At 48.8% G+C, this 27,138-nt stretch overlaps 1 protein-coding gene, 1 long non-coding RNA gene and 1 pseudogene across 2 annotated transcripts in view; 2 read left to right on the forward strand and 1 right to left on the reverse strand.

Moving 5' to 3' along the window:
* LOC115635664 overlaps positions 1 to 27,138 on the forward strand; it is a 1,110,108-nt pseudogene that overhangs the window by 685,648 nt on the left and 397,322 nt on the right.
* Positions 1 to 27,138, reverse strand: part of LOC115635684 (zinc finger protein 239-like) — an 861,693-nt gene that overhangs the window by 399,050 nt on the left and 435,505 nt on the right. The gene's annotated exons all lie outside the window — the stretch shown is intronic.
* LOC115635714 lies at positions 1,025 to 25,902 on the forward strand. The gene is made up of 3 exons (XR_003996673.1): positions 1,025 to 1,038; positions 6,315 to 6,317; positions 25,792 to 25,902. It is a non-coding gene; the product is annotated as an uncharacterized LOC115635714 (long non-coding RNA).

Below are 27,138 nucleotides of genomic sequence, written 5' to 3' on the forward strand. Positions count from 1 at the left end.
CCGGGGGACCCTGTTACTGCAAAGTCCTTCTCACTGGGCACACACTCCCAGATCACCCCTTCGTTTTACTGCTCCCCAGTCACTTACTGCAGGAAGCGCCGTCCACAGGGTGCAGTATGTCCCGCCGCTGCCACCAGTTGTCACGGAGTGTGGGGGAGTCCGGCCCTGCACCCCTCTTCCTGGGACCCACAGTGACTCTTAGCCAGCCAGAAAACAGAAGGTTTATTGGACAACAGAAACACAGGTTACAGCAGAGCTTGCAGGCACAGTCAGGACCCCTCCACCGAGTCCATCTGGGCTTTCAGGGTGCTTGGATCCTAGCTAGGATCCCCTGAATTCCGCGCACACAGCCCCAAGCCCAAACTCAAACTGCTTCCCTCTTGCCACCCCCTTCCTTTGTCCCCTTCCTGGGCAAAGGTGTTGACCTTTCCCCTCCCTTACCTAGCTCAGGTTACAGGCTCTGGCATTGTCATCCCCTAAAGTCCTCCCCTGCTCTCCCACTCCCCACACAGACAGTACCTACTGCATCACACACTGCCATCCACAAAACTCCCATTTTACCCTGCAGGTTCCTAAATGGATTCAGTGCCTGTTTTCAGGGTAAAGGTTCCCCTGGTACCTGTGTTTCTGCCTCTGGCCATGCACAGACCTGCCCCATTCTAGGCACATAGGTGATTTTCACCCACGGTGGGGCTTTGTCTGCTGGCAGCTCATCTATTGGGTGTCTGGGAAGTGGGCAGGCAAAGCCCTCCCACTGCTAAAGGATCCTCCCCCAGCCTAAGGGGAGGAACCACAGGGCCACAGAACCCACTGAGTGCGGGGGACAACTAATAAAAGAACAGGGACAGGAGTGAGGTCAAAGGGTCAGAAGGAGGGAACCTAACGGGGACACCGAGCAGAGAACCCCGGACAGCGCCCACTGCTCCTCGAAGGCGTCAAGGGAGCCAGTGGACGCCGCCCAGAGGAACTCCGCCCGGATGCGTGATCGGACCATGGAGCGGAACTGCTGGCAGCTCAGGGAAAGGCACTCTGTCCCTGGTAGGGAGGGGAAGCCAAGGCAGACTCAGAGTCTACCCAGCAACCAATAGGGAGTGATAGGCTCTTCCCAGGAAGTTCAGGAAAGGGGAGAAGCCATTTTTGAGTCAGTCTGGAGCCAGCCAGGGCAAGGGCAGGACTGGCTGTATGGGGAGCTGATGAGTCCCAGGCCTGCGTGCAGGGGTTCCCCTGAGAACTGGCCTCTAGAGCCCTGAAAGCAAGATCCCTCAGCTGGGCTTTTCCTTCTCCACTGATGGTTCCCAGTTTGTAGAGTTTTGCTAGGAAACTTCCCCAGCCAGGCTGTTAGCCCACCAGCTCCCTAGGGAAGACCAGTTATCACGTCAGCACTGCTCTGTCTGCTAGTCAAACGCTGCTGCCTGCTGTGTGTGTCTATGTACGCTGGGCTAGGAGACTATAGTTTGGATTTTAGGGTAGTTGTGTAATCTGCACCTTGAGCCCTGCACCCCTTTGTGGTGAGGGAAAATCCTGGGACTGAAGCAGCCTGATTCCTGCCTGAAGAGGATCCCTGCCATCAGCAATCAGCCCCTCTGCACAACTTCACAAAGCTGCCAAACTAGACCATGCAAAATCAGACACTATTACACAGACAGAACATGCTGGGGGTAACCAGGTCTGCTGACAGCAATTCCGGACCCCAGGGCAGAACAGGCAATGGTCCCCCTAGAAAAGGATGGCCAAGGGTTACAACACTACATTTTATCCTATGGATAACACATTAGAACCCACTATGTATAAGTTGTGGCGTTGCTTGATCTAGTTAACGTTCTTATCTTAATTTTTATTTAAAAAATACATAATTCTCCCATCTGCCCTGGGACCTTTGAAATCACCGGACCCCTGCGCAATTGCCGCTGCCCTTGTCAGGGCTGGGGGATGAGGATACAATCAATAACAACAGACAGACCCAGTGCAATCCATCTCGCTAGGACCCAGGAGCGATTCCCGGGGTCACCCAGCCTGGCAGCAGGAACTGAATTGCAGTTGCTGCAGTGAATCTGTGGCGGCGCAATTCACGTTCCTTGCAAGACCTCAGGGCGTCGGATGCTGCTGCCGCTGGGGACCCAGAGCCCTGGCTTCAGGCGGGGGAGGAACATTTCTGCTGCTCCCCGAGAGACTCTCCCAGTGCAGAGAGCCCAGCCTGACCCGCCCCCCCTTACTGGGACCCAGAGCCCTGTTCCCAGGCAGAGCCCCACGTGGAGAGAAGGTGAGACCTGCCCCCCTCCCCACGGAGCGCTGCTCCCGGTGCAGCCTGTCTGCAGGGGATGCCCCAGGCTGCTCCCAGCTGGGCTGGCCGCGATTCCCTGCATTGGCCAGAGGAAAGCTGGCTGCCAGCCCCCATGGTTTGCAGTGAGTAGGAGGGATTGGGGGTGGAACAGCGACATGTGGGGAGCCAGAGGGGAATGTGGGTGTGGGTGAAGGGGGCTGAAGAGGGACTGAGGGTGTGAGAGCCAGAGGGCATTGAGGGGGAACAGAGATGTGTGAGGGGGCAGAAGGGAGTGAACAGGGATGCAGGTGGCGGGATGGGAATGTGGGGCTGCTGGAGGGAGGCTGAGGGAATATCCAGGACTCGGGGCAGGAGGAGAGTTCTGGGGCTCAGGGGAACAGAGCTGGAATAGATGGAAACTGAGTGGGGGAGATAAAGAGAAGGAAAAGGAGGACTGTGGGGAGAGGGGCCGTGGGGAGGCTGCAGGGAGAATATGAGAGCAAGCAGAGACTGGCTGGGGAAGGGAGAGTAGGAGAAGGGAGAGAAATGGTAAGAGATACTGTGGCAGCTCCCCCAGCCATGGGGTAGGAGGCTGCCCCACCTAGCAGACAGTGGGGAATCTTTTTCCCTAGAAATGGTCAAACAAGCATTGGAGGTGGCTGGGATGGGGACTTCCACTTGAGGGCTCAAAATTTGCAAGGCAAATATCCTCTCTCCCTTACCCCGCCCCCCCAACACACACACACACACTGCTCCCAATAGTTAGTCTTCGATATTTTTAAGACGACGTCATTATTTGGGAGTCTGATTCAGGAATGTTAAATGTTTGGGGTTGACAGGACTGAACTGAGCCCTGCTCCGATTTCTGTACAGGATTCTGTGTCAAACCAGAGTCACTGAGAGCAACAGCAGGCAAGGAGTCCAACTGCTATTTAATTTTGGGTTTTTTCTCCCCAGTTTGGGTTCAGTCAGTAAAACAAAACTTTGGTTCAGGTTCAGTTCCAATTCACATACATAATCCCAGTTTGAACTGGGTCTCTGGTTCCAGTGTGAGTCCAGATGGCAAATGAGATCAGCATCGGCCTGACTGTCCCTGGGGGCTGCAGGGGCAGCACAGGGAGGCTCAGTCATTAGCTGCCCCCACCAGAGGACTCTGGTAATTGCTAAGGCAGAGGAGGCTGGTGTCAGTCTCACTTTGTGCTCAGCATACTGCAACCCTAGAGCTAGCTGGGCTTCCTGGGATAGATGCTGCTGCCTCCATTGTGATCAGGGAGCCTGGGCTGAGCAACTGCTGCTGCCTAGCGGCACCTGTGTTGGGACAGACCATCACTAACACCCCCTCTATGCCGAGGAGGGACCTGAAAAGAGACCTGTTCTAAGGTTGTAACAACCAGGTAGAATTAAGAGCACTCCGGGAGGGTTTTTTAAATTATTATTAACAAAAATTCCCAGGATCCACTGACTATTTCAAGAAAACAGATTGAGAAGCAGAGGTAAGTACAATAATACTTCCTCTGATTTCCATCAAGAGCAATTAGAATGTCTCAGAGAAGCACTGACTGTGACACTGAAAATAAAACTGATCAGCTTTGTGGGAAGAGACTTGAGATCAGCACTCAACAGCTTCCTTCTCTCGACCAAGGCTAGCCAGAAACTGTTCTCTCCTGGGTCTCATCCTATCAGCTGGGTGGGAGATACTTACCCACATAAAGTGCTTTGAGTGCACCTCTGGTCCAGGGCCTGCTAGCACTGCTGCTGGCTGGGGAGTGGAGGTGGTTTTCTAACTTGCACAGACTTTCAGCCACTCAGCCTGAGGGGGCATTTGAGAAACTCATTAAAGAGTGCGAATGGGGTGGGGCGGACAGAGCAATCCAGACAGCTCTCCTGCTCCCAGCCTCGGAGCAGCAGCAGCCCACACAATGGGGAATTTACATTGCCCAGAGCCCAGGGGAGAGAGGAGCTGCTGATCCAGCTCCTCCAGGACAACCCTATCAATTTCTTGCTCAGGGAGGAGTTCCCTGCTGTTCCCTGGAAACGGACCATTTTTACCTGCCCTGAGAGCCAGTTAGAAACTGCAGCTACAGGCTTCTCATCTGCTGGCTCCCTTCCAGAACAGCTGATAGGCGGCAGTGCACTACAGTTGATTGGTTAGACTGGAGCTAATCCAGCCGCCCACCAAAGGGTCATGCGAGAGGGGGCACGCAGGGGAACTTCTCCCCGCCCCAGCTCGCCTCCGCCTTCTCCCTTGGCCTGAGCACAAAGCCTCCGCACCGCTTCTCCGCCCTTTCTGGCTTCCCGCGCGAACAGCTGATTTGTGGGAAACCGGGGGCAGAGAAGCAGAGAAGGGGGCGCATTCAGGGAAGGAGTCACAGGTGGAGGGAAGGTGAGCTGGGGCCAGCACCCACCAAATTTTCCCCATGGGTGCTCCAGCCCCAGAGTACCCAGGGAGTCTGCGCCTAAGGCACCACTTTTGGAGAATGTGCTCAGGGGGAGCAGCTGCTCCCCCTGCTCCCCCCCCAGCTACGCTACCAATCCTATCCCTACCCTCCAGTATATCTATCACTCCTCCCAATTTAGTGTCATGATCCATCTTGCTTAAACATATTTTAGTTCTGTCATAGTCATATAACAGTATCTTTATGAAGATTATTGGGGCATACTGCCAGAAGCCCCTTCTCCCTACTGCAGCCCTGGCTGCTGAATGGATGGGTCTTCCTGCCTCCTGCTAACCTGCTGGAGAAAGAAAGAGAGAAACTTCTCCAGAAGCTCCCTGTGCCTGGATGAAGTCCCACCCTCTCCCTTCCCTTCCCAGATGTGGTGCCCCTTCTGTGGAGACTAGGAGAGGGATACTTGGGCCAGGCCCCACAATCACTCTGGACACCCATGTCTTCCCCACACCCTGTATGGGCCAGCTCCAGGTATAAGTGTTCCTGGGGCTGACAACTTCCCTTCCCTATATCCCCTGAGGACGTGCATTACAGGGATCAAATGTGAAGGGACCAAGAGAGATCGGTTTTGGGGAGGAAACTAGGGGATTCAATGCTTGGGTCTGGTAGATATGGGAAGCAGAAGGTGCTGTGTGCTGGGGAAATCAGATGTTAGGGATTTGTGGGAGAAAAGAGAAGAGTACAGGGAAGAGAGGTGCTGCTTCTTATCACTCAGCCCCTCTGTCCTTTTCCCCTGCCAACTCCGCATTCAGAAAGCACCACTGAGAGGAACTGATTTCCACACAGTCTTTTTTCATGGGCCTAAAGGCCTTGGATCCCACCTCTGCCTCCACAGCATCAGCTTCCATGGGCCTGCCTGTGGTGGGAAAACTGGTTGAGATTAGCTAGCAAATCTCCTCTGACCCTCTCTCACTCTTCCTAGTCTAGACCGACCCCAACCATTTTATATATTCTGATCTCCCCATTAGCAGAGGGATTGTTAGAGTCACTGAGTTCCCCGTTTGGGGAGAGACTGTCTCATTCCCACGTTGCTCCAGGTTATGCCAAAAACATTTATTTTTTGTACACTGACTCTCTTGAAGACCAGAATTAAATAGATTCTAAAAGGGCTAGAGCAGGGATAGGAAAATGTGGTATTTTGAGTTCTGTGTTATTTGAGGGTGATGGGGTGAGTTGGAGGGATTCCATCCTCTCCCTGCCTTCACTGTCACACGCCAACCTGACACAACAGCCCCTGTCTGAGCCATGGAGAGTTTATTCTCTCCCCATTCTACCCCCCAGCATGGCACTTCCAACAATGTTCTTTACTCTCCATGCTTAGGTATCACACTTCTCAGTTTTTTTTAATCCTGACTCAGACTCCTAAGGGCTAGCAATGAAAGTGTCCCAGACCTGGAGGGGGAATTCAGATGAACCTCAAAACTCTTAACTGACCTTTCTGGGCTAAAGTCCTGCTTTCATCTATTGGTAAAGTAGCTTCTGGGCTTTGTAGAAGTTCAGATTTTGGCTTTGGTTTGTTTTTGTTTCTTTTCTCCTTTTTTGCATTGGGACAATGCTAAAACTTTTGTAACTGACACAACCAGATAAAGAGGAGTTGCTGAGTACAGCAGGTTTAGCCAGTTCAGAAGAAAATGGATAAATTTGTTTTCCTTCTTTTGGGAGTTAGAATTCTGTGGGATTTCACTTTATGAACCTGAAAGTGTTTTGTAGCACACCTTGTAGTGTTGATTTCTTTCTCTTCCTGAAGGCTGGTTGGTCACATAGTTTGATATCAGTTTAGTTTGACAGGATGTAGCCTAGCTTTATTGAGGACTTTATGAGACAAATGATCATTTGCTAGAAGAGTCCCTTTTCTATTTTATTTTAACCTTTCTTAACCCTTTGTCATGAGTTTTTTGTGTTTGAACAATGAAAATTATCACTATCTCTCAGCACGAACACTGAGGGTGAGAGCTAGATTCACACTCCAGGAGGCCGAGGCTGAATGGGGCATGTAGTTACTTCCTGATCCCTGAAGAGATGTGAGATGCAGTCAGGAAGGGGAGAGGGCAGGGAAAAGTCAGGAAACTGCAAACTTTTCTTTTGCAACAATCAGCTGAGGCAGAGAACTGTGAACTTGTTGCACCAATGCCAGAGAGAGATAGGAATTGCCCTAAGAGTCGAGTGAAGCCATCACTAAAATCTAAAGGTGTGTCCCAGTTGCTGAGAGGACGAGGCTGGGCAGAGGAAAGAAGGAAGCTGGGGAAGCCAACAGGCTTGGGGCAGCCTTGAGGCCAGGCTGACCCCCATCATTGAGGCCAAAGTAGATGAGGAGCCTGACAGCCCAGCTGGTCACCCCTCCCCATCTCTGAGTGTCCTGTATGGGGATGACAGCAACCATCTCTGCCCCACTCACCCCATGCTGCATCCATCTAATCTCAGCTCCATGGATTCCCTGCTCTTGGAGTGTTTGTTGTGTGCCTGGGTCCCAGCATCTCTCCTGGATTCTCTGCACTTTTCTACCAGTTTGCAACTGTCGCTCTGTTGCTGGTGTATGTGAGATTTGAGCGTAGCAGTGTGCTGGGCTGGGGATGAAAAGTACCATGCTGCACTGGGCTGGGGTGGGGAGAGGAGTCTGTTTTTGTCCTTTGGAATAATAAAGTAGAATTTAGTTTCTCACACTCCCAGTGTCCTTTATTTTGCATTAAATAGCCACCAGATTCAGAGTGGAGGTTAAAAGTAAAAGCAATATAAACATGGTCTAGTACTGCAGCATGCAGTGTCATCACTCATACAATCTCACCTCTGCCCTGTCATAGGCTCAGCTGCAGGCAGTATATTCACAAATGTATGTATGTATAATATGGCTAAAGTGATTCTGATCTCTGAGCTGGGTTTCAGCCCAAGATCCCCTCTCTCTCAACTTTACCCCCTGCCTAATTCTAGCTCAGACCCATTTAAATCAATGGGGCTATTGGCAGTAGTACAATTACACGTGACTAAGGTTTTGCAGGACTGCAACTTTAGATTGCGGGGTTTCAGAGTCTCTCTCTGTTGATACTCAGCCTGTTCTTGATACCACAACTTTCCCCAAATTCATTCTTCTATGATAATAAAATAATTCTGTCTGAGTTAATACCATGATTATTTGTAATATATCAGCAGCTAGAGGTTCTGCAGAAGGCTAAGGCCTATTGTGCTAGGTACTGTATATACACATCATGAGAGACAGCTCCTCAGGGAAAGAGTTTACAGTCTCAATATGCAGAACAACCAATGTAATGATTTTGTAAATGGCAGGAGTGACCCGGAAATCTAAAGGGCTACGAGTGATGCCCCAAGAGGAATGATGAGGGGAGGGGGTAGCATCTCCTGATTGCTGAGACAATGAGGCTCTGCCCTTAAAGCAGGTATTCAGCTTCTTTTGTGTGTGAAAAACACAGATTGTTCTTGCCCAGAATTACAGCACTTACCCCTAGAGTGCAGAGCGTTTTCTGGGGAAAGTCAGTCTGCTACTGGCTTTAGCAATAATTAACAATGGGTCTGTTCAGACATTTAGCACCAACTGTGAGACCTTGCCATGGAGTGATACCACTCAAAGCCCCATTCTATTCCAATTAAGGTATTTTAGTGCTTGTGGTCCCAGATTATATTGAACTGATTTTTTAAGCCCATTAGGTTTTTGGAAAGTTTTTTTTCAAAAGCATCTTTTAAAAAATGACTTTGGGTTGGATTTTAAAAGATATTGGGCACTTGAGGATGCAGATAGGGTTCTAGAGGGGTTGTCAAAGCAGGTTAGGCATCAGAGGCTAGATACACAAAAAGATTTAGGAGCCTAGCTGCTAATTTCACTTTAGGTACCTGCTTCTGATATTTAGATGCCACTGATCCGCAACACCTCCCCACCACACACTCAGCTGTTGCCTAACTCTGAAGGTGTTTAATGGTCCCATGCACCTAAATTTTTGTCATTTAAATCCCCCAGGCATCTACAAATCTGGTTCTGGGCATGCACACAGCTGTCTCAGGCTAGGCACACAGATCCCTATTTCATACCTAAGCAACAGCACACTCCTCACACAATGTTGTTCCTGGCCTATCTTGCATGGGGCTGTCCCACTGCCCATTCTGATTTGTCCCAGGCCCATGCCCCATTTCTGGGGGGGAGGGTAGGGAGGGAGACACCAAATTTGGTGTTTCAACTCACATGGCTCAATTTTGGCTCCAGATGCTCCCCTCCCTCTCCCTGTCACAACTGCGGTGGGATATTTGGGCCTAGCGAAAGTGCTCAGAGCACCAGCCCTGGAATCAGACCAGTTTGTGCTTCACCAACATCCAGGCACAGCATGGGGAGCTGCTGCCAGTGCCCACATTGGGAAGCCAGCCAGGAGAGGGGCAGAGGGGGACTGGCAGGGGGCAGACATGGTGGGGGGTTGCCTAGTGCCCAGTGATGAGTTAATCCAGCCCTATGAATAACCAAAGGAACCTGATGGCAAAGCCCTGACAGCTCCATGGCCCGAGCTAGGGGAGCAGAGCTTGTAGCTCCGGCCCAGGGCTAGTAGCCAGTGAGCCTGATGTGGAGATAAGAGACCGTCTCTGACAAACTGCTCCCTGTGCCTGTCTGTTACCAGAGTGAATCACACACACAGTCAGTATTACTGAGAAACATGTCACCAGGGCCAGCTTTAGGCCTATTCCACCAATTCCCCCGAATCGGGCCCCGCGCCTAAGGGGGCCCCGTGCCCAGTGAGAATCCCTTCCCTGGCTAGACACGCCTTTTTAATTTTTACTCACCTGGCAGAGCTCTGGGTCTTCAGCGGCACTTCGGCAGCGGGTCCTTCGCTTGCTCTGGGTCTTCGGCGGCAGGTCCTTCAGTGCCGCCGAAGACCTGGAGAAAGTGAAGGACCTGCTGCCAAAGTACCGCCGAAGACTCGGAGCACTGCCAGGTGAGTACAAGCCCCTGTTCGAATTGGGCCCGTCACTTCCTAAAGCCGGCCCTGCATGTCACCTGCAGCTCCTGGTCCCAGGCAGCCTCTCTAGGAGCAGGACTCATCACCCATGTGTCCCTGTTGATACTGGGGACTCTCTAGAATAATCCCCAGTCTCCATCGAAATCCCCCTTCTCCTCCCTCCCTGGGATCTGCACATCTCCTTTCTGCCCATTGACATGGTGGCTTTTATGCATGATGCCCCTTAATGCTAAGAGAAGCTGCCCCTCACCAGGAGATGTGGGGCCTCAAAAGGCAGGGTCTGGGGCAGGGGCTGCAGTATAATCCCTTGGTTCCTAAGGAACACCTGGGATGCAGCTCTGGGAGCAACTGCCGGGGTCACTCAGTTCCAGCAGCAGGAAGTGAATTGCTCTCACTGCCATGACTCTGGAACGCTGTGGGGAGCCCATGGTCCTTGCAAGATCCCTGAGCCTTGGCAACTGCTGCTGGGGACCCTGGAGCCCTGGCTGCAGCCGGGAGAAGGAACGATCTCACTACAGCAGCCAGTATGAGGTACAGCAAGTCCCACTCCCTTACCCTAAGCTCCTTGCTCGGTGGGTGAGTGTGTGTGGGGGAAAGGGTCAGATTCTGCAAACAAGTCCCTTTCCTGCCCTGCCCCAGTTCCTTGCTGGCTGGGTGGAGGAAAGGGGCCAGATGAAGCATGCATTCTCACTCTTCTATTCCGCCCCAGCTACTTGCTGTGTGGGTAGAGAGGGGAGCGGGCCAGATGCTGCATGCAAGTCCCATTCCCCTCCCTCACCACAAACTCCTTGTTGAGTAGGGGGCAGGGCTGGATTAACTCTCCTTTGGGCCTGGGGCTATTAGATTTTGTGGGGCCCCGTATACAAGCCTTTTTCTTAATTTAAAACAAAATGATCACAATTATGGCATCGAGGCTATTAACGCTATACTAAACTTGCCATTTAATTAACATAAACCAAGAGGCTGCAGAGACGTGCCAGCAGCCGGCCGCTTCCGGGCGGCATAGGGCCATGCCTGCAGGCAGGCTGCCTGCACCCTGCTGCGCCACTGGACTTTTAGTGGCCTGGAGATTGCAATCAACTGGCAGAGGCTCCAGGATTGACCAGTCGATCACGATCGACTGGTTGGTGACCAATGAATTGTATATACTTATAAGAACGTAATAACAGCCATACTGGGTCAGACCAAAGATCCATCTAGCCCAGTATCCTGTCTTCCGACAGTGGCTAATGCCAGGTGCCCCAGAGGGAATGACTAGAACAGGTAATCATCAAGTGATCCATCACCTATTGCCCATTCTCAGCTTCTGGCAAACAGAGGCTAGGGACACCATTCCTGCCCATCCTGGCTAATAGCCATTGATGGACCTATCCTCCATGAATTTATCTAGTTCTTTTTTGAATCCAGTTATAGTCTTGGCCTTCACAACACCCTCTGGCACAGAGTTCCACAGGTTGACTGTGCATTGTGTGAAGAAATACTTCCTTTTATTTGTTTTAAATCTGCTGCCTATTCATTTCATTTGGTGGCCCCTAGTTCTTGTGTTATGAGAAGAAGTAAATAACATTTCCTTATTTACTTTCACCACACCAGTCATGATTTTGTAGACCTCTATCATATCCCGCCTTAGTCATCTCTTTTTCAAGCTGAAAAGTCCCAGATGTATTAATCTCTCCTCACATGGCAGCTATTTCATATCCCTAATCATTTTTGTTGCCCTTTTCTGAACCTTTTCCAAGTCCAATATATCTTTAGAGAGATGGGGTGACCACATCTGCAGGCGGTATTCAAGATGTGGGCATACCATGGATTTATATAAAGGCAATATGTATAGTTAGGATTATGTTTTCCAATCTGCATTACTTTGCATTTATCAGCACTGAATTTCATCTCTCATTTTGTTGCTCAGTCACCCAGTTTTGTGAGTTCCTTTGTAGCTCTTCGCAGTCTGCCTGGGACTTAACCATCTTGAGTAGTTTTGTATCATCTGCAAATTTTGCCACCTCACTATTTACCCCTTTTTCCAGATCATTTATGAATATGTTAAATAGGACTGTGCCTAGTACAGACCCCTGGGGGACACCACTATTTCCCTCTCTCAATTCTGAAAATTGACCATTCTCTCATTATTTATCTATATGTTAAATACCTCTGTCACGGTATAACCCCCACTCTGAACCTTAGCGTCCAAAAGATGGGGTACCAGCATGAATCCCCCTAAGCTTAATTACCAGCTTAGATCTTGTAGTGCTGCCACCAACCAGGACTTGCAGTGCCTGGTACACTCTGGTCCCCCCAAAACCTTCCCAGAGGACCCCAAGACCCAGACCCCCTGGATCTTACACAAGGAAAGTAAACCCTTTCCCCCATCGTTGCCTCTCCCAGGCTTTCCCTCCCTGGGTTATCCTGGAAGATCACTGTGATTCAAACTCCTTGAATCTTAAAACAAAGGGAAATGCACCTTCCTCCCTCCTCTTTTCCCCTCCCCAAGAGGTAATACAGATTCAAGCTCCATGAATCTAAAACCAGAGGAATTCCACCTTTCCCCCTCCCTTCTCTCTCCCTGTCTCCCACCAGTTCCCTGGTGAGTACAGACTCAATTCCCTTGAGCCTCAACAAGGGGAAAAAATCAATCAGCTCTTAAAAAAGAAAAGTTTTTAATAAAAGAAAGAAAAAAAGTAAAAGTTGTCTCTGTAATTAAGATGGTAAAGGTTACAGGGTCTTTCAGCTTATAGACACTAGAGAGAAGCCTTCCCACCAGCACAAATACAAATTAAAATCCTTCCAGCAAAATACACATTTGCAAATAAAACAATCAAAAAGACTAAACCGCCTTTCTACTTATACTTACTATTTGAACAGAAAATTAGAGAGCCTGTAGGTACATCTGGTTACTCTCAGAACCCAGAGAGAACAACAGACAAACAAACAACACAAAACAAAGACTTTCCTCCACCGAGATTTGAAAGTATCTTGTTTTCTGATTGGTCCTCTGATCAGGTGGTCCAGGTTCACTGCTTGTAACCCTTTACAGGTAAAAGAGACATTAAACCTTAACTATCTGTTTATGACAACCTCTCTCCGTTCTGAAAACTGGATTTATTTTTGCGGGGCCCCCTTTAGCTCGAGGCCCTGGGCTGCAGTCCCTAAAGCCCCTGTGTTAATCCAGCCCTGGTGAGTGAGAGGAGGGAGCCAGATGCTGCATATAAGTCCCACTATCCTACCCCAAACTCCTTTGTGAGTGGCAGGCAAATTTGTGAACTTTTTGGACAATCCACTTGACGCATCCTATCATGATCCAATTTAGGCACACTTGGATGCCATTTTGAGGCTCAGCCAATGAAAGACCAGTATGTCACCAAGAAAATGGGCAAAGTATGGGGAAAAGAATACAGAAAGGCATGGGAAAAAGAAAAGGAGTTGAGAGATGGGTTAAGGCCTGTGCTCGGGGATGACAGTAAAGCAGCATGCAAATTTTGTAAAACTTTGATTCATGCACATCATGCAGATCTTGTACACACGCAGGAACTGACAAACAAAAGAAATGAAACACCATTTTCTTCTATTCACCTGACAGATGTTGGCTTTACAGTATGCAAACCTTCAACTACGATGCACCAAGCAGAGCTAATACTGGCCTGCTACATTGCCTGCCACTCAGTGGTTAGTTCTGTGGATCATTTTGGGGAACTTGTCAGATCAGCTTTCAAGAGAGAGGTAAGTCTGCATTGTACAAAATGCACAGCATTAATAAACAATGTTATTCCTCCCTGCATGTTCTCCGACCTCATCAAAGGCATTGGTGAGTCTCAGTATTCACTGGTTATAGATGAGAGCACAGACATTGCTGCAGTAAAGCAACTCGTCCTTAAAGAAAATTGTATCTACATTTTTGGGACTAGTCAGTTTGGAAGGTGTAACAGCAGAAGCAATTGCCACAGCAGTGATTCAGTTTCTTGACAGTATTGGTCTGGATTTCAGCAGACGTGTTGGGATTGGGACTGATGGTTGTAGCCTCATGGTCAGGGAGGGTTTGGCCCTAGGCTGCTCCCAGTGGAGCTGGCTACAATTCCCTGCCCTGTGCCTAGGAAAACTGCCGCAAACTCCCATTGTTTGCAGAGTGCATAAAGCCAGCCTGCACCGTCTTGAAGGCTGGGGAAATGAAACCTGGGGGAGAACAGATGGGGGCGGGAGCTTCCAGGTAACTGGGAGTAGGAGCAGGGGTTAAGAATGGGGTAGAGGCACTGCCAGACTCAGGAGGAGGGGAAACCCAGGAATAGAGAGGAGCAGAGGGGATAAAAGTTCCCCCCGAAGGGGTAAGCCAGGAGCAGTGGCTGTAAAAACAGAGTGTGGGCAGGATCTTAGCTCCTATTTCCTAGCTGCTATTTTTACATAATCTTATGATTTTCAAGCCAATCTCATGATATTTGGTGAGCCTGACTCATGATTTTTGAACATTTGGCAATACTGAAGGGCCTCAGATGCTATTGCTGGAGCCCCCAGAGCCCTGGCTGTGGACAGGGGTGGGAGGCAGTTCCTATCGAGGGACTGCTTCCCGAGAGACTCTTCCAGTGCAGATATTCCAGTCTATCCTGGACCTCCCTTACTGGGAACCAGAGCCCTGCTCCCAGGCAGTGCCCCACATGAAGAGAAGGTGAGACCTGCCCACTATCCCCCTCCCCAGGGAGAGCTTTTGGTTGCAGCCTGTCTGCAGTGGCAGGGGGATGCCCCAGGCTGCTCCTAGCTGGACTGGCTGTGATTTCCTGCATTGGGCAGAGGAAAGCTGGCTGCCAGCTCCTATGTTTTGCCATGAGTGTGAGGCATTAAGGGTGTGCCAGAAACATATGGGGAGTCAGAGGGGGTTGGAGCTGGAAGGGGGCTGAAGGGGGCAGGGGGCTCTAAGAGCCAGAGGGCATTGAGGGGTGAACAGGGAGGTGTGAGGAGGAAGGAGGGGGGGAAAAGGATGCAGGGGGCAGATGAGGCCATGGGGATGTGGGCTGCTGAAGGGAGGCTGAGGGAATCCTTAGGGGGCAGGGGGAGAAATCTGGGGCTCAGGGGAACAGAGCAGCAATAGAGGGAAACTCGCGGGGGGTTAAAGAGAAGGAAAGGGCGGATGCAGGACAGGGGACTGTGAGGAGGCTGGAGGGAGAATATGAGAGCAAGTGGAGACTGGCTGGTGAAGGGAGAGCCAGAGGATAGTGAGAGGAATAGTGAGAGATACAATGGCAGCTTCCGAAGCCATGGGGAACGGGAGGGAGCTGCCCTACACAGCAGCCTGTGGGAAATCTTTTTCCCTAGAAATGGTCAAACAAGCATTTGAGATGGGTGGGCAGGAGATTTCCTCCTAAGGACTCAGAACTTACAAGGCAAATCCCCCCACGTGCACACACAGACTCTACTCCCAATTTAGTCTTTGTCTTAAATAAATAAATCTTATTATTTTGGGGGTGTGGCTCCCGATGTTAAATGTTTAATGTTGACAGGACTGAAAAGGGCCTGGCTCTGATTTCTGTGTCAAACCAGAGTCGCTGCTAGCAACAGCAGGCAAGGAGTCCAACTGGTGTTTATTTCAGTTTGGTTCAGGTTCGGGTTCATTTCCGGTTCAAGCCATCCAAAAATAAAAGTTCAGTTACCGGTTTAAATCCTATTTCAGTCTTAGCAGTGGTAAATTCAAAAAAGAGAGATGAAACTTTAAATAATAGTCAAAAAATTCTATTTTATTGTATATCAATTTTCCCAGTGTTTTTGTGTTGTCAGATAAACACAATTATTTTATGAACAATTTGTTTGAGTAACCTAAAATAACGTTAAATATTTGCTTTGTCATATTGCACCTCTGCAGTGAAAAGATACAATTGAGGCCTGGAAATTTTATTTCAACACTCACTTGTGATGCTGGAACTACCAGTACAATTTTTCCTAGTTGATACTACTTAGGCATGACATTTTGTCTGATGCTCCCAATAGTTTCGTATGTCTGGGCCTCGGGCTTTTATCAGGTCTGTCAACGAGTATACTCTGGTAGCAAAGTGGGGAATGAATCGCCTGTAGTACCCTACTATTCCCAGAAATGCTCTGACCTGTTTCTTCCGGATTCATCTGGGCCAACTTTGTATTAATTCTAACTTATTCATTTGGGGCTTCACTACGCCGTTTCCCACAATGTAACTGGGGTATATGGCTTCAGCCAGCCCTATTGCACATTTCATGGGATTTGCAGTGAGACCCGCATCCCTCAAGGTATCCAGTACTGCTTCCACTTTTCTAGGTGCATCCCCCAGCCTGGGCTATGTATGACCACATCGTCAAGGTAAGCAGCCGCATACTTGGCATGTGGACATAACAGCTTATCCATGAGCGGTTGGAAGGTTGTGGGAGCTCCGAGTAATCCAAAAGGGAGGACAGTATATTGGTATAATCCTTGTGATGTAGAAAAAGCAGTCTTCTCCTTGGCCAGAGGGATTTGCCAATAACCTTTGGTCAGGTCGAGGGTGGACAGGAATTGTGCTTTTCCCAACTGGTCAATTAGCTCATCTATCTGAGGTATAGGATAGGCATCGAACTGGGACACCTCGTTCAATTTCTGGAAGCCATTGCAGAATCTCATGGTGCCATCTGGCTTAAGTACCAGAATGATCAGACTGGACCACTGACTATGGGACTCCTCAATGACTCCTAGCTCAAACATGCTCTTGACTTTGGTCCTAATCTCCTCTCTTTTTGCCTCTGGGATCCAGTATGGCTTAACATTCACCTTTACTCCGGGATCCGGGATGATATGATGATGAGCTTCAGTGGTTCTGACTGGCTTCTCTGAGAACCTATCGTGGTTTCGCTCAATCATATTGGTGACTTCTGCCCGTTGTTCAGGGGTCAATTCAGGGGCTATTCTCACGTGCCCCTGTGGTTTACTTTCTTGGGGTGGTGTCTCTAGGGTGACCACATAAGCTCCTCTGTCCTGCCAGGGTTTCAACAGGTTGACATGGTAGATCTGCTCCAGCTTCCAGCGATCAGGCTGTTGAACCTTCTAGTCAACCTCCCAACGGCTTCTATTACTTCATATGGCCCCTGCCATCTGGCCAGGATCTTGCTTTCAGCTGTGGGCACCAGCACCATACCCAGTCACCTGTCTGGAAATTCCGGACCATCGCTTGGAGATTGTAATAAGTCTGTTGGGCCTCTTGTGCTTTCTCCATGTGTTCCCACACTATGGATGTGACTTGGGCTATCCTGTCCCACATCTGCATCACACGTTCAAAGATGTTTCTCCCCTGGTTAGGCTGTTCTTCCCAGTCCTCCTTGACAATGTCCAGTATGCCGCGGGGATGGCAACTGTATAGCAGCTCAAAGGAGGAGAACTCCGACGGATAGCTCAGTGGGGGGAAGGCTAGCTTAGTGATTTGAGCATTAGCCTGCTAAACCCAGGGTTGTGAGTTCAGCCCTTGAGGGGGCCATTTGGGGAACTAGGGTAAAAATCTGGGGATTGGTCCTGCTTTGGGTAGGGTGTTAGACTAGATGACCTCCTGAGGTCCCTTCCAAATCTATGATTTGGGGAACTTCCCTTATGGCAAACATCAGGTAAGGTAGCAAGGTATCCCAATTCTTCCCATCCCAGCTCACCACTTCCCTTATCATGTTCTTAAGTACCCTATTAAAGCATTCAATAAGGCTGCCAGTCTGAGGATGGTAAACTGACGTTCATAGGGCCCATATGTGGAGCATTGCACACAGGTCCTTGATCAATTTAACTTGAAGGGGGTTCCTTGATCCATTAAGATCTGTTTGGGTATCCCTATCCTAGAGAAAATTTGAATTAATTCCTTCACTGTTGTCTTGGACATTGTGTTACGTAGGGGTTTGGTTTCTGGGTATTGGGTGATGTAGTCCAGAACTATGAGCACACACTGATGGCCTTAAGCCGATTTCTCCAGTGGGCCTATAAGGGCCACGGCTATCCTCTCAAACGGGACTTCAATAATTGGCAGAGATACTAGAGGGGCCCTTAAGTGCAGTGGGCTGTGTAATTGGCATTTTGGGCAGGAGGCACAATATCATCAGACCTCCATATAAACTCCTGCCCAAAAGAACCTTCATAGGATTCAGTCGAGGGTTTTATCTATCCCTAGATGTCCTCCAAACAAATGGCTATGAGCTAGGTACAACACTGCATTCTGGTGTCTTTGAGGCACCAGGAACTGCTCCCCTTCTTGCTCTTGCATTTGGACTACTCTGTATAGCAGGTCCCTTCTTATCACAAAGTGTGACCATAATACAATAGCATTCAACATCCCTGTGGTGGGAAGAACATCTCAACAGCTGAACACTGTGGCATTTAATTTCAAAAGAGGGAACTATGCAAAAATGAGTGGGTTAGTTAAACAGAAGTTAAAAGGTACAGTGACTAAAGTGAAATTCCTGCAAGCTGCATGGGCACTTTTTAAAGACACCATAATAGAGGCCCAACTTCAATGTATACCTCAAATTAAGAAACACAGTAAAAGAACTAAAAAAGAGCCACCTTGGCTTAACAACCATGCAAAAGAAGCAGTGAGAGATAAAAAGACCCTTTAAAAAGTGGAAGTCAGTGTACTTGATTGCTAAGCCATTACAGGCAAAATGCACTACCATAAAAAAAAATGAAGAAGTGATTTAAAGAAAGAGAGTGAAGAGTTAAAAGTAGCTTTTGCAAAAATTAATACTACAGAGTTTGGAGGGAAATAAACAGTTGGGCATTGTGGAAATGTTAAAGAGTAATAGTTGTGGTGTTATAATGAGAGCATTCTTGGTTTGGATAATGTAAGCAGAGTCAAAATGAGCTCTACCCTGACATCTGGTGGTGAATTATGGTGAGTCTGGAAAAGAATTTCAGGGGCTGATCTTATTTGCATAGGCACACCCACTCCGCCTAGCATGGCCCATGGCAGCCTAAAATGGTCACTTTGACAGTTGGGATCCCCAATTTCTCTGTTATTGGGGCAGGAGGAACAAAGTATTGTTACTTTGATTATGTGAATGAGGGACTATAAACTTGTTTTATGACAGAGGATCTCACCATTAACTAAGTAACCCTCACTAGATAAGGGATATGGGTTCCAAAACTCTGTGAATTGAGAGAGGCTGGGGGTTGGTATGTGTACCTGATGATATAGGTTCCTTTAGAGGGCCTTGAACACCTATTGCATCTCCTTTTTTCTTCACTGTTCAATAGCAGAGCTAATTTTGATTTCATTAGGAATGTAGCTAGATGCTGCTAAGCTGAATTCACCATGGGCCAATGTTGTACCAGCGTTGGGGCTCTCCTGCTACAAGCTGAAATCACTTAAAGAGCTAAACTGGTTGATCTGAGTGCTGTTACCTAGTGGAGGAGCCTGAAGATATATCACTAAGTGGCTGGCAGAGCAGAGCATTTTGCAGGATGGTTGGAACGATGCCACCGAACAGTGAGCGGAGCTGACCAGGTTGTGGGACGGTTGGACTGGAACAGCGAGCAAAGCGGTTTGTGGGTGTGGCTGCAGCAGCTCAAGGGTCAATTGGACCGGCCCACAGAAGAGCGAGCAGAGTGGTTTGCGGGGACGGCTGGAGTGGCTCATGGGTTGGCTTGTGGAGCAGAGCTGTTCATGGTGAAGGCTGCAGCAGAACTCCATGAAGAGGCAGGGCAGTTGGCCTCGGACCACATAAGGGACCTGTAACACCCTGTGTGCAGGCTGGGAGGTGGTGTAAAACTCTGTAGATAAACCTTTGGGTCGGCACTGACCAGAGACAGAGACTTTTGGGTTGTTGGACTTTGGGGTGATTGGACTTAAGACCCTAAGGGTAAAAGGACACTGCCAAAACTTACTTGGTAGGTCTTTTGCTCATGGTTTGTTATGAATCCTGTTTGTGGTGTTTTCCCAATATGATGCCGCATTGCTTCTCTCCTTTATTAAAAGGATTTTGCTACACTCAGACTCTGTGCTTGTGAGAGGGGAAGTATTGCCTCCTAGAGGTGCCCGGGGGGGGGTGTATAATTGTCCCAGGTCACTGGGTGGGGGCTCGAGCTGGTTTCGCATTGCGTTATTGAAACGGAACCCCTGGATACTGAACCCGGCCCTTGTTGGTGCCAACTTGGTGGGAGGGGTAGCTCAGTGGTTTGAGCATTGGCCTGCTAATCCTAGGGTTGTGAATTCAATCCTTGAGGGTTCCATTTAGGGAACTGGAGTAAAAATCTGTCTGGGGATTGGCCCTGCTTTCAGCAGGGGTTGGACTAGATGACCTCCTGAAGTCCCTTCCAACCTTGATTTTCTGTGATTCTATGAACTCGGAAGGGTTACAATAGTAAAACCCAGTTTTTTGTAAATGTCAGTATATGTCCAACTGAGTACAGTCACATTGGGTGGAACCCTGGTAATTAAACAAATTATACAAGGGGTCAGTCAACACCTGCTCCCACCACTGTGTTTCATCCCCAGAAGCCTTTACAGGTATTCTGAAGGAAAATGGGTCCTTTTCCCAAAGGAATGCTCTGTAAATAAATAATTGTAAAGGACTGCTGCCGGGAGCAGGCAGACAATATTATTTGATTATTGAACAATTTAATCAAAATAATTAAAAGAATATAAGGGGTTTCTACTGAAACTTGACTGCCTCCAGTTGTACAAGATGGGAATGTAATCTGGGTATAGTTCTGTAAAATATTAGTGTTTTTTCTTTTATGTTGTAAAAGTAAACATTTTTGTTTAATTATGTAAGGCTTTAAGGACATAAAGCAACATTCATGGTTTGTAAAACACTGTTTGTAGGTTTAAGACAATTTATTTTTAAATACTGCCACTAGAACTCCATTTGAATATTTCATTCAAAGTTGCAACATTGGCAGACTCTTTTTTGCCAAATGTGGACAGCTAGTGTGCTTTGGCTTTGGTTTTTATAAAGTTTAATTTCTTTTTAGATAAGGACCAGAGAACATGGCCATGGCTGGGGCAGCCAGAACTGGGAAAATGGAGAGAGATTGTGGATCCTTTTTTTGTTTGTTTGTGCGGTAGTAATAGCAGCTAAGAGCTGCAAGGAAAGAAATAAAAAGTTAAAAGACTTTGTACTTCTGAAGCAATGGTAGGAGTGGAATGTACAAAAGAAGCAATGACAGAAACCCTGAGCCTTAAGCTGGCTCTGAGTAATCAGACTAACTTTAATAAGGGTATATGAAAATTCTGTAAACACAAATAAATAGTTACACTTTATGTAAGACTTAGTATGTCTAATATAAGGTTATAAAAGTTAAACTATGGAACGAGTGTGCATTTTCTCATGAAATAGGCAATGCATATTGTGAAAGAGGAAAGAGGTGTAAAGAAAACCTGCTACTTAATTAAAATCATATTAGGGCTCCAAAAGGAGCCACAATAGGTTAAAATACTTATAAATACTCACTTGTAATAAATTTGATGCTAATATTATCATTAATATTAAACCTTGAGATAAATGTAATGTTAGTGAGTGACTCTGTAAAAATATGTAATATGATGGTTTTTTGGGAAAAAAATTTAAGCATGCTAAAATTGGTAATTGAAAGCAAATCTCACGGTAATGTTTTTCAGCTATTACCTGTGAATAATCTTAAAGCGTGGCACAGCAGAAAACCATTACAAACCTAGTCTGCTCTACAAGAAGGGATACTGAGGTACGCCACCTCATGAATAAATGAACAGTGGGATAATTCTCCCTTTCTCTTAAGGGTAGAAGCTATTGAAACGTGGCCTGTCTACAGAACAAAAACACAGGAAAGTATGGGTAATTCTTCTGTTTTTCCTGTAATCAGCAAGAGATTTGTAAAAGAAAGGGGTATTTTAAGCAATAATCTGCTTGCCCCCCCCCAAAGGGAGTAGAAAAATGTTTTGTCTTTCAGATTGTTACCATGGATCTCAGCAGGTGGTGTTCTGGTGAGATTAACAAGGAGCAGCAAAGGTCAAAACATAGTATGATCTGCCTGGAGTGCATGATCTACCCAGCATGAAAGATCAAGTGATATACCAGATTCCATTCCCAGCTCCTAAATGGATGGGCCCTTACCTAGTTTTTGACCAATTAGGGCCCAGCCTGCTGCTATTGGGAACAGAGAATAGAGATCAGGAATGGGTTCATTGCACACAAATAAAAAGGTTCAAAATGGGAATTTAAAAAGTTGACTTATAAATTGTATTGCATGTGTCTTACAGGTGGACCTGCAAAGGCAAACAAGGACCCCCTGACCCAGAATGGAATGATGGTTGCTGCTAACCACAATTGTCAATATTGCAAGCCCTACCCATATCCTGCAACGTGAGGTGGTGAATGGAGAAAACACATCGATTGTTATACCCCCAAATTGTGGTAATGAGGCAAATGAGGACTTTAAGGATTTACCCATAGAAAATTGTACCTCCAATCCTCCCATGGGAATTTGGCAGTGTCAGTAGGTGGTGTATGAATCAGACGGGTGTGTATGTGTGTGTCCAAACCTGGTGGAGAATATCAAATTTATCAGGAAATATTGTGTGGTATTCCCTAGATTATGCCATGATCAATGATAGTTGGAAACTCAGTCATCCAGACATGTGGTTTGTTACATAGGGCCCCAAAAAATATAACCTTCCTGAGATTTATGTGTAATCAACACAGCTCCTGGGTGTGGTGTTCTGTCCCATCCAGCGGCACTGAGATCGCTTAGAGATTTAAATGAGTCTGCTCTACAGCCTTAGCTAACAGGAAGTTGGCTTTAACTCATGAGGTAGAGGCTTATGCTTTAAGCTCCAGAGGTCCCTGGTTTGATCCTGCCTACCTATGACCAGGGTTTGTCGGCATTTCACATGCACCAACTTTGGGTTATGGGGTCCCCCAATTAGGGTATGATGTTACCATGTGTAATCATAATAGTAATTCCATAAAGGAAAATCTGTGGGCATGCAGTTATGTACATGTCACATTGCAAATACTCAGCATCCCAGGGGAGATGTTATGTGACAATTTAACAACTTTGCAGAGTGTAACCATAACCCTGAACGCCAAACTGGAAAAATCCAGATTTAAGATAGCCACAACCTAGAGCTGGAATTACTCCCCGATGGGTGAATGTGTGGGAGCAGGTGTAACCAGCACTCTTCAATGTGTTCTTTCAGTCCATTAAATGAATGGTACACTCCAAAAAATAGTGGGTGGACTGCAGTACATACATAGAAAGTGTGACAGTGCACTCCATATGATGTTAGGAAAATATGCTAAGGAGTGTGAATATAATGTAACTAGAATATGCTTCATGCAAAACTTCTTGTATAAGGTATCATTACAAAGTTTATAATCTACTGAGTGTGTTCATCCTATTTGTATAACTGTATCACTCTTGTATCTGAAACTAGAAATATGAAATAAACTCTTAGGGCCTATTGTAAATATGCAAATTGTGGGTCATTAATGGTGGCTTGGAATCTAGATGGCTCCCATTAACCAGGACAATTGGTTGTAAATGGCTCTGTTTACTTGCAAGTCTTCCTGTATACCTGTGTGGCAAGTGGGTAATGAAGTCTTACAGTGATATGTGATCATGTCACCTGAACTGGAATCCATCTTTAACCTGGTGCTTTTTGATTATAGGAGGAGGGGTGGGAACCCAGACAGGGACAATGTCATGGAGTCCCTGGGCGATGCTCTGGAACTGCTCCCTACAAAGCCAGTCAGGACTCTCATGAAGTCTCCTCTCTGAGCAGACTGTTTTCAGCTTCACCTTCTCAGATCTGACCTTGAAGTATTCAGCATCCTCTGCCCCTCCGTGGGCTTCCTACAGCGAGTCCACCCAGGTGGGTTCCTGGGGAAGCCAAGGGGTCCTGCACCCCAACTTCACAGTCAGACGTGATTCTTAGCCAGCCAGTAAAACCGAGGTTTATTAGATGACAGGAACACAGTCTAAAACAGAGCTTGTAGGTACAGAGAACAGGATCCCTCAGCTGGGTCCATTTTGGGGAGTAGTGAGCCAGACACCCATGTCTGCACTCACTCTATGTCCACAGCCAGTCCCAAACTGAAACTCTCCAGCCTGTCCTCCTCTGGGCTTTGTCCCTTTCCCAGGCCAGGAAGTCCCCTGATCTCTTTGTTCTCCAACACCTTCAGCTGGTACCTTTTGTAGAGAAGGGGCCCAGGTCATTAGTTGCCAGGAGACAGAGTGTTGGCCATTTTCTGTCCAGACAGCATCACATCTGCCCTCTAGGGCTCTGTAAGAATCACACCCCCTTCTCTCACCACCTATATACTTAAGAAGTTCATCAGAGAAACTGAGGCACCCACACAGTATTCAGAGAAAACATGAACATTCCCAGTTTGTCACATCTCTTCCCCCCTTTGAGACTGAACTGAGTGGGGTCACTTTAGCCAGTGACCTGGGGAAGTCTGAACCCACCAATGTTCCCATGGATGCCCCAGCACCTCTCCCATTCCTTGGTGGGAGTTATACCAGGCCCTTCCAGTTTGATGCCCTCCTGTAGGTCTGTTGTGCTTGATGCACTTTCAGGCTACATGTGGGAAGGTTTGTGCAGCCCATACCCTTTTGACCTTTTGCCTATACCCTTGGGGTTTAAACTGGGATTGGGTCTTTTCTCAGTGCTCCAGGTTAGAGGACTGCAATTCGGGCTCTCTTGTTAAAAGTCCCCATCTTGACCTTGGCCACTCTCTGAACAGGTGTCTGTGTCACCAGCAGCTCAGCATCAGCCCCTTTCATTTGATGCTGCCATGTTGGAGGAGAGTGGTTGGTGTACACAATAAAGCACTGCCCAAATAGATACAGCTGCAGCTTTCTAAGTGCCTGCACAAGGGCCAGGCATTTCTTCTCTGAGGCTGCAGAGTTTAAGGCCTGGATTTGTTTCTTGGTCTGGGGAATGGGCCAATCTCTGATCATCTCCACCTTCCACTTTTTGGCTTTTACTGTCAGTCCTGCTGCTTTGAGGCAGCCTAGCACCCTTGTCACCTGGGACACATGCTCCTCCCAGGTCTGGCTAAAGATACACGTCATTGATGTACACAAGGGCCAAGTTTTCCAACCCTCTCAGTTTGTCTAGAATCTCACCAGGCCTAGGCATGGGGTAGACATCAGACATGGTGATGGCTTTAAGCTTCTGATAGTTCCCACAGAACCAGATCGACCCATCTTCCTTGGAGACCAGACCCACAGGTGAGGTCCATGGGCTATTGAATGGCTGTATCACCTCTAAAGCCAGCATGTCCTTGACCTTTCTCTGCAGGTTCTGGGCTGTTTTCCAAGTGACGCTGAATGGGGAACACCTGATGGGGGGGATTGGCTCCCACCTCAGGGAAGAGATCCACCAGGGGATCTTCCCACTTCTCCTCCCAATCCTCCCTTTCCAGGTCCAGCCATCCCCTCACTCTCCTTCCATACAGCAGCTCAAAAGGGAAGAACCCTGTGGATTCCTGGGGCACTTCCCTGTACCGCAGGTGGGGCAGGTCCTTGTCCCAGCCCTGAGGATGCTGATTCATAAGAGTCCTCAGCAGCATCCTCAGGGTCCCATAAAATCTCTCCACCAGCCTGTTGGAGTGAAGGTGATATCCAAAGGCCCAGATGGGCCAGACCCCACATTTCTCCCACAAGCCCCTGGTCAGTAATGACCTCACTGGGGACCCCCACTTTGCAGAAGATGGTCAGCAGCACATCTGCCATAGTGTCTGCCTCAGTGGAGGACACAGCTACCACCTCTGGGTAGCAGGTGGCGAAATCCATCATGACCAGGATGTATTTCTTTCCCAACGGGGATGCCTTGCTGAGGGGCCCCACTACATCCATAGCCACCTGCTGGAAAGGTTTCTCTATGATGGGCAGGGGTCTCAAGGGAGCTTCCCTCTTATCCTGGGACTTCCCCACCGTCTGGCAGGGGTCTCAAGGCCTTCAGTACTGCCAGACAGCGTCACAGACTCTGGGCCAGTAAATGTTTTGCAGCAGCAGTTGCTGCCTGGTGCACTGGAACCCCTGATGTCCCAAGAGAGGGACATCATGGGCCAGGTACAATAGCCTGTGGTGGTACTTCTGGGGCACCACCAGCTGCCTCCCAATTCCCCACAGTTCTACTTCCCCTTGGGGAGCCCATTCCTGGTACAGGAATCCCTTCTCCATAGGAATCTTTAGCCTTCCCCAAGGGGGTTTGCAGCGCCGTGGCCAGCAAGTTTCCCCTGGCTTGTCCAAGGAGGGATCCTTCTGCAGCTCTGTCTGGAATTCAGCTGCTGGGGAAGGGAGTGGGACCTGTTCCATCTTGCTGGCTGGGCCTGGGGTTGCAGTCCCGCTGAGCCCTGTTCCTGGTAGCTCCCTCCCTGCCATGGGATCACTTCCCAGCAGCACGTCTGGACCGGGCAAACCTGGCTGGCAGCCGACCTGCCCTGCCTGTGTGTTCCCCCACTCTGCTGGGGTCTCAGCTCCCACCATGCTCAGCGCTGCCCTTGCTATCTGTCACAGACTCACAGATCGTGCCCACTCGTGGCCCCGTGCAGTCCATGGGGGGTGCCCCTTTCAGTGAGACAGCCCTTCTTGGGGGTCCACTCTCTCTTGGGGTCAGGCCCCTCCACCTCCTGGAGCCACACCTCTCTGAGCCTTAGCACGTCTGTCTCTCACCATGGGCCCCCTCAGGGAGTCCACGCGCTCTGGACCTCCCGGGCCTCCTCACCCCCAAAGGGGTTGATACAACCCTGTTCTCTAGACCCGAGTGACTCTCAGCCAGCATAAAACAGGAGGGTTTATTGAGAGTTGAACACAGCACAGGAAACTCTCAGGGCCTCAGGCCTGGCCTCTCACAATAACAGCACATCCCGGTCTCCCTGCATCCAGGTGGGCTCTTCCTGCTTCCCCTCTCCAGCCCAGAGCCCCCCCTGCTTCCCAGCTGGGCCTCCGATATCTCTGGCCCCAAGCCCCGCCTCTGTCCATTGTCTTCTCTCCAGGTAAACAGGGTCGTAAACAGGAAGGCCTGGGTCTCCTCTCCTCTCAGCCCTCCTCCGGCTGGAACTGGCTGGTCACGGGGTCCTCTCTTTGCAGCCCATTGTCCTTCCACTGGCCAGAACTGGCTGTGACTCCTGGGTCTCTGGGTCACCAGGTCACCAGTCACTGGGGTCTCCATCCTCCAGGCCATCAGCTGGGGTCTTGAGTCCCTCTCCGGTCCTCTGTAACAACAAACTCCCTCTCCTCTCACCTTGTTAAACCAGTAAGACCCAGGGACATGGAGTCCCACCCCCTGTGCATGAAAACCACTGGAAAACAGAAAACCGCAAGAAAACCCCCCACTTCGTCACACTGTCCCAGTGGGGGTCGGTAGCAAGCTCGCTGCTTTGGCCACAGCATCAGAGCCAGCGTGAGCCCCCTCTCCGATGTGCATCTCTCCATCCCACTCAGTCCCAGGGGTCTGGTTATAGGTAGGCAGGTATCCTGAGCCCTGCAGCTCCTCCCCACTGCCAGCCAGGTCCTTTGCATTTTCACTGACCATTTCCA

The sequence above is a fragment of the Gopherus evgoodei genome, chromosome 15 (assembly GCF_007399415.2).
Source record: "Gopherus evgoodei ecotype Sinaloan lineage chromosome 15, rGopEvg1_v1.p, whole genome shotgun sequence".
NCBI classification, from domain to species: domain Eukaryota; kingdom Metazoa; phylum Chordata; order Testudines; family Testudinidae; genus Gopherus; species Gopherus evgoodei.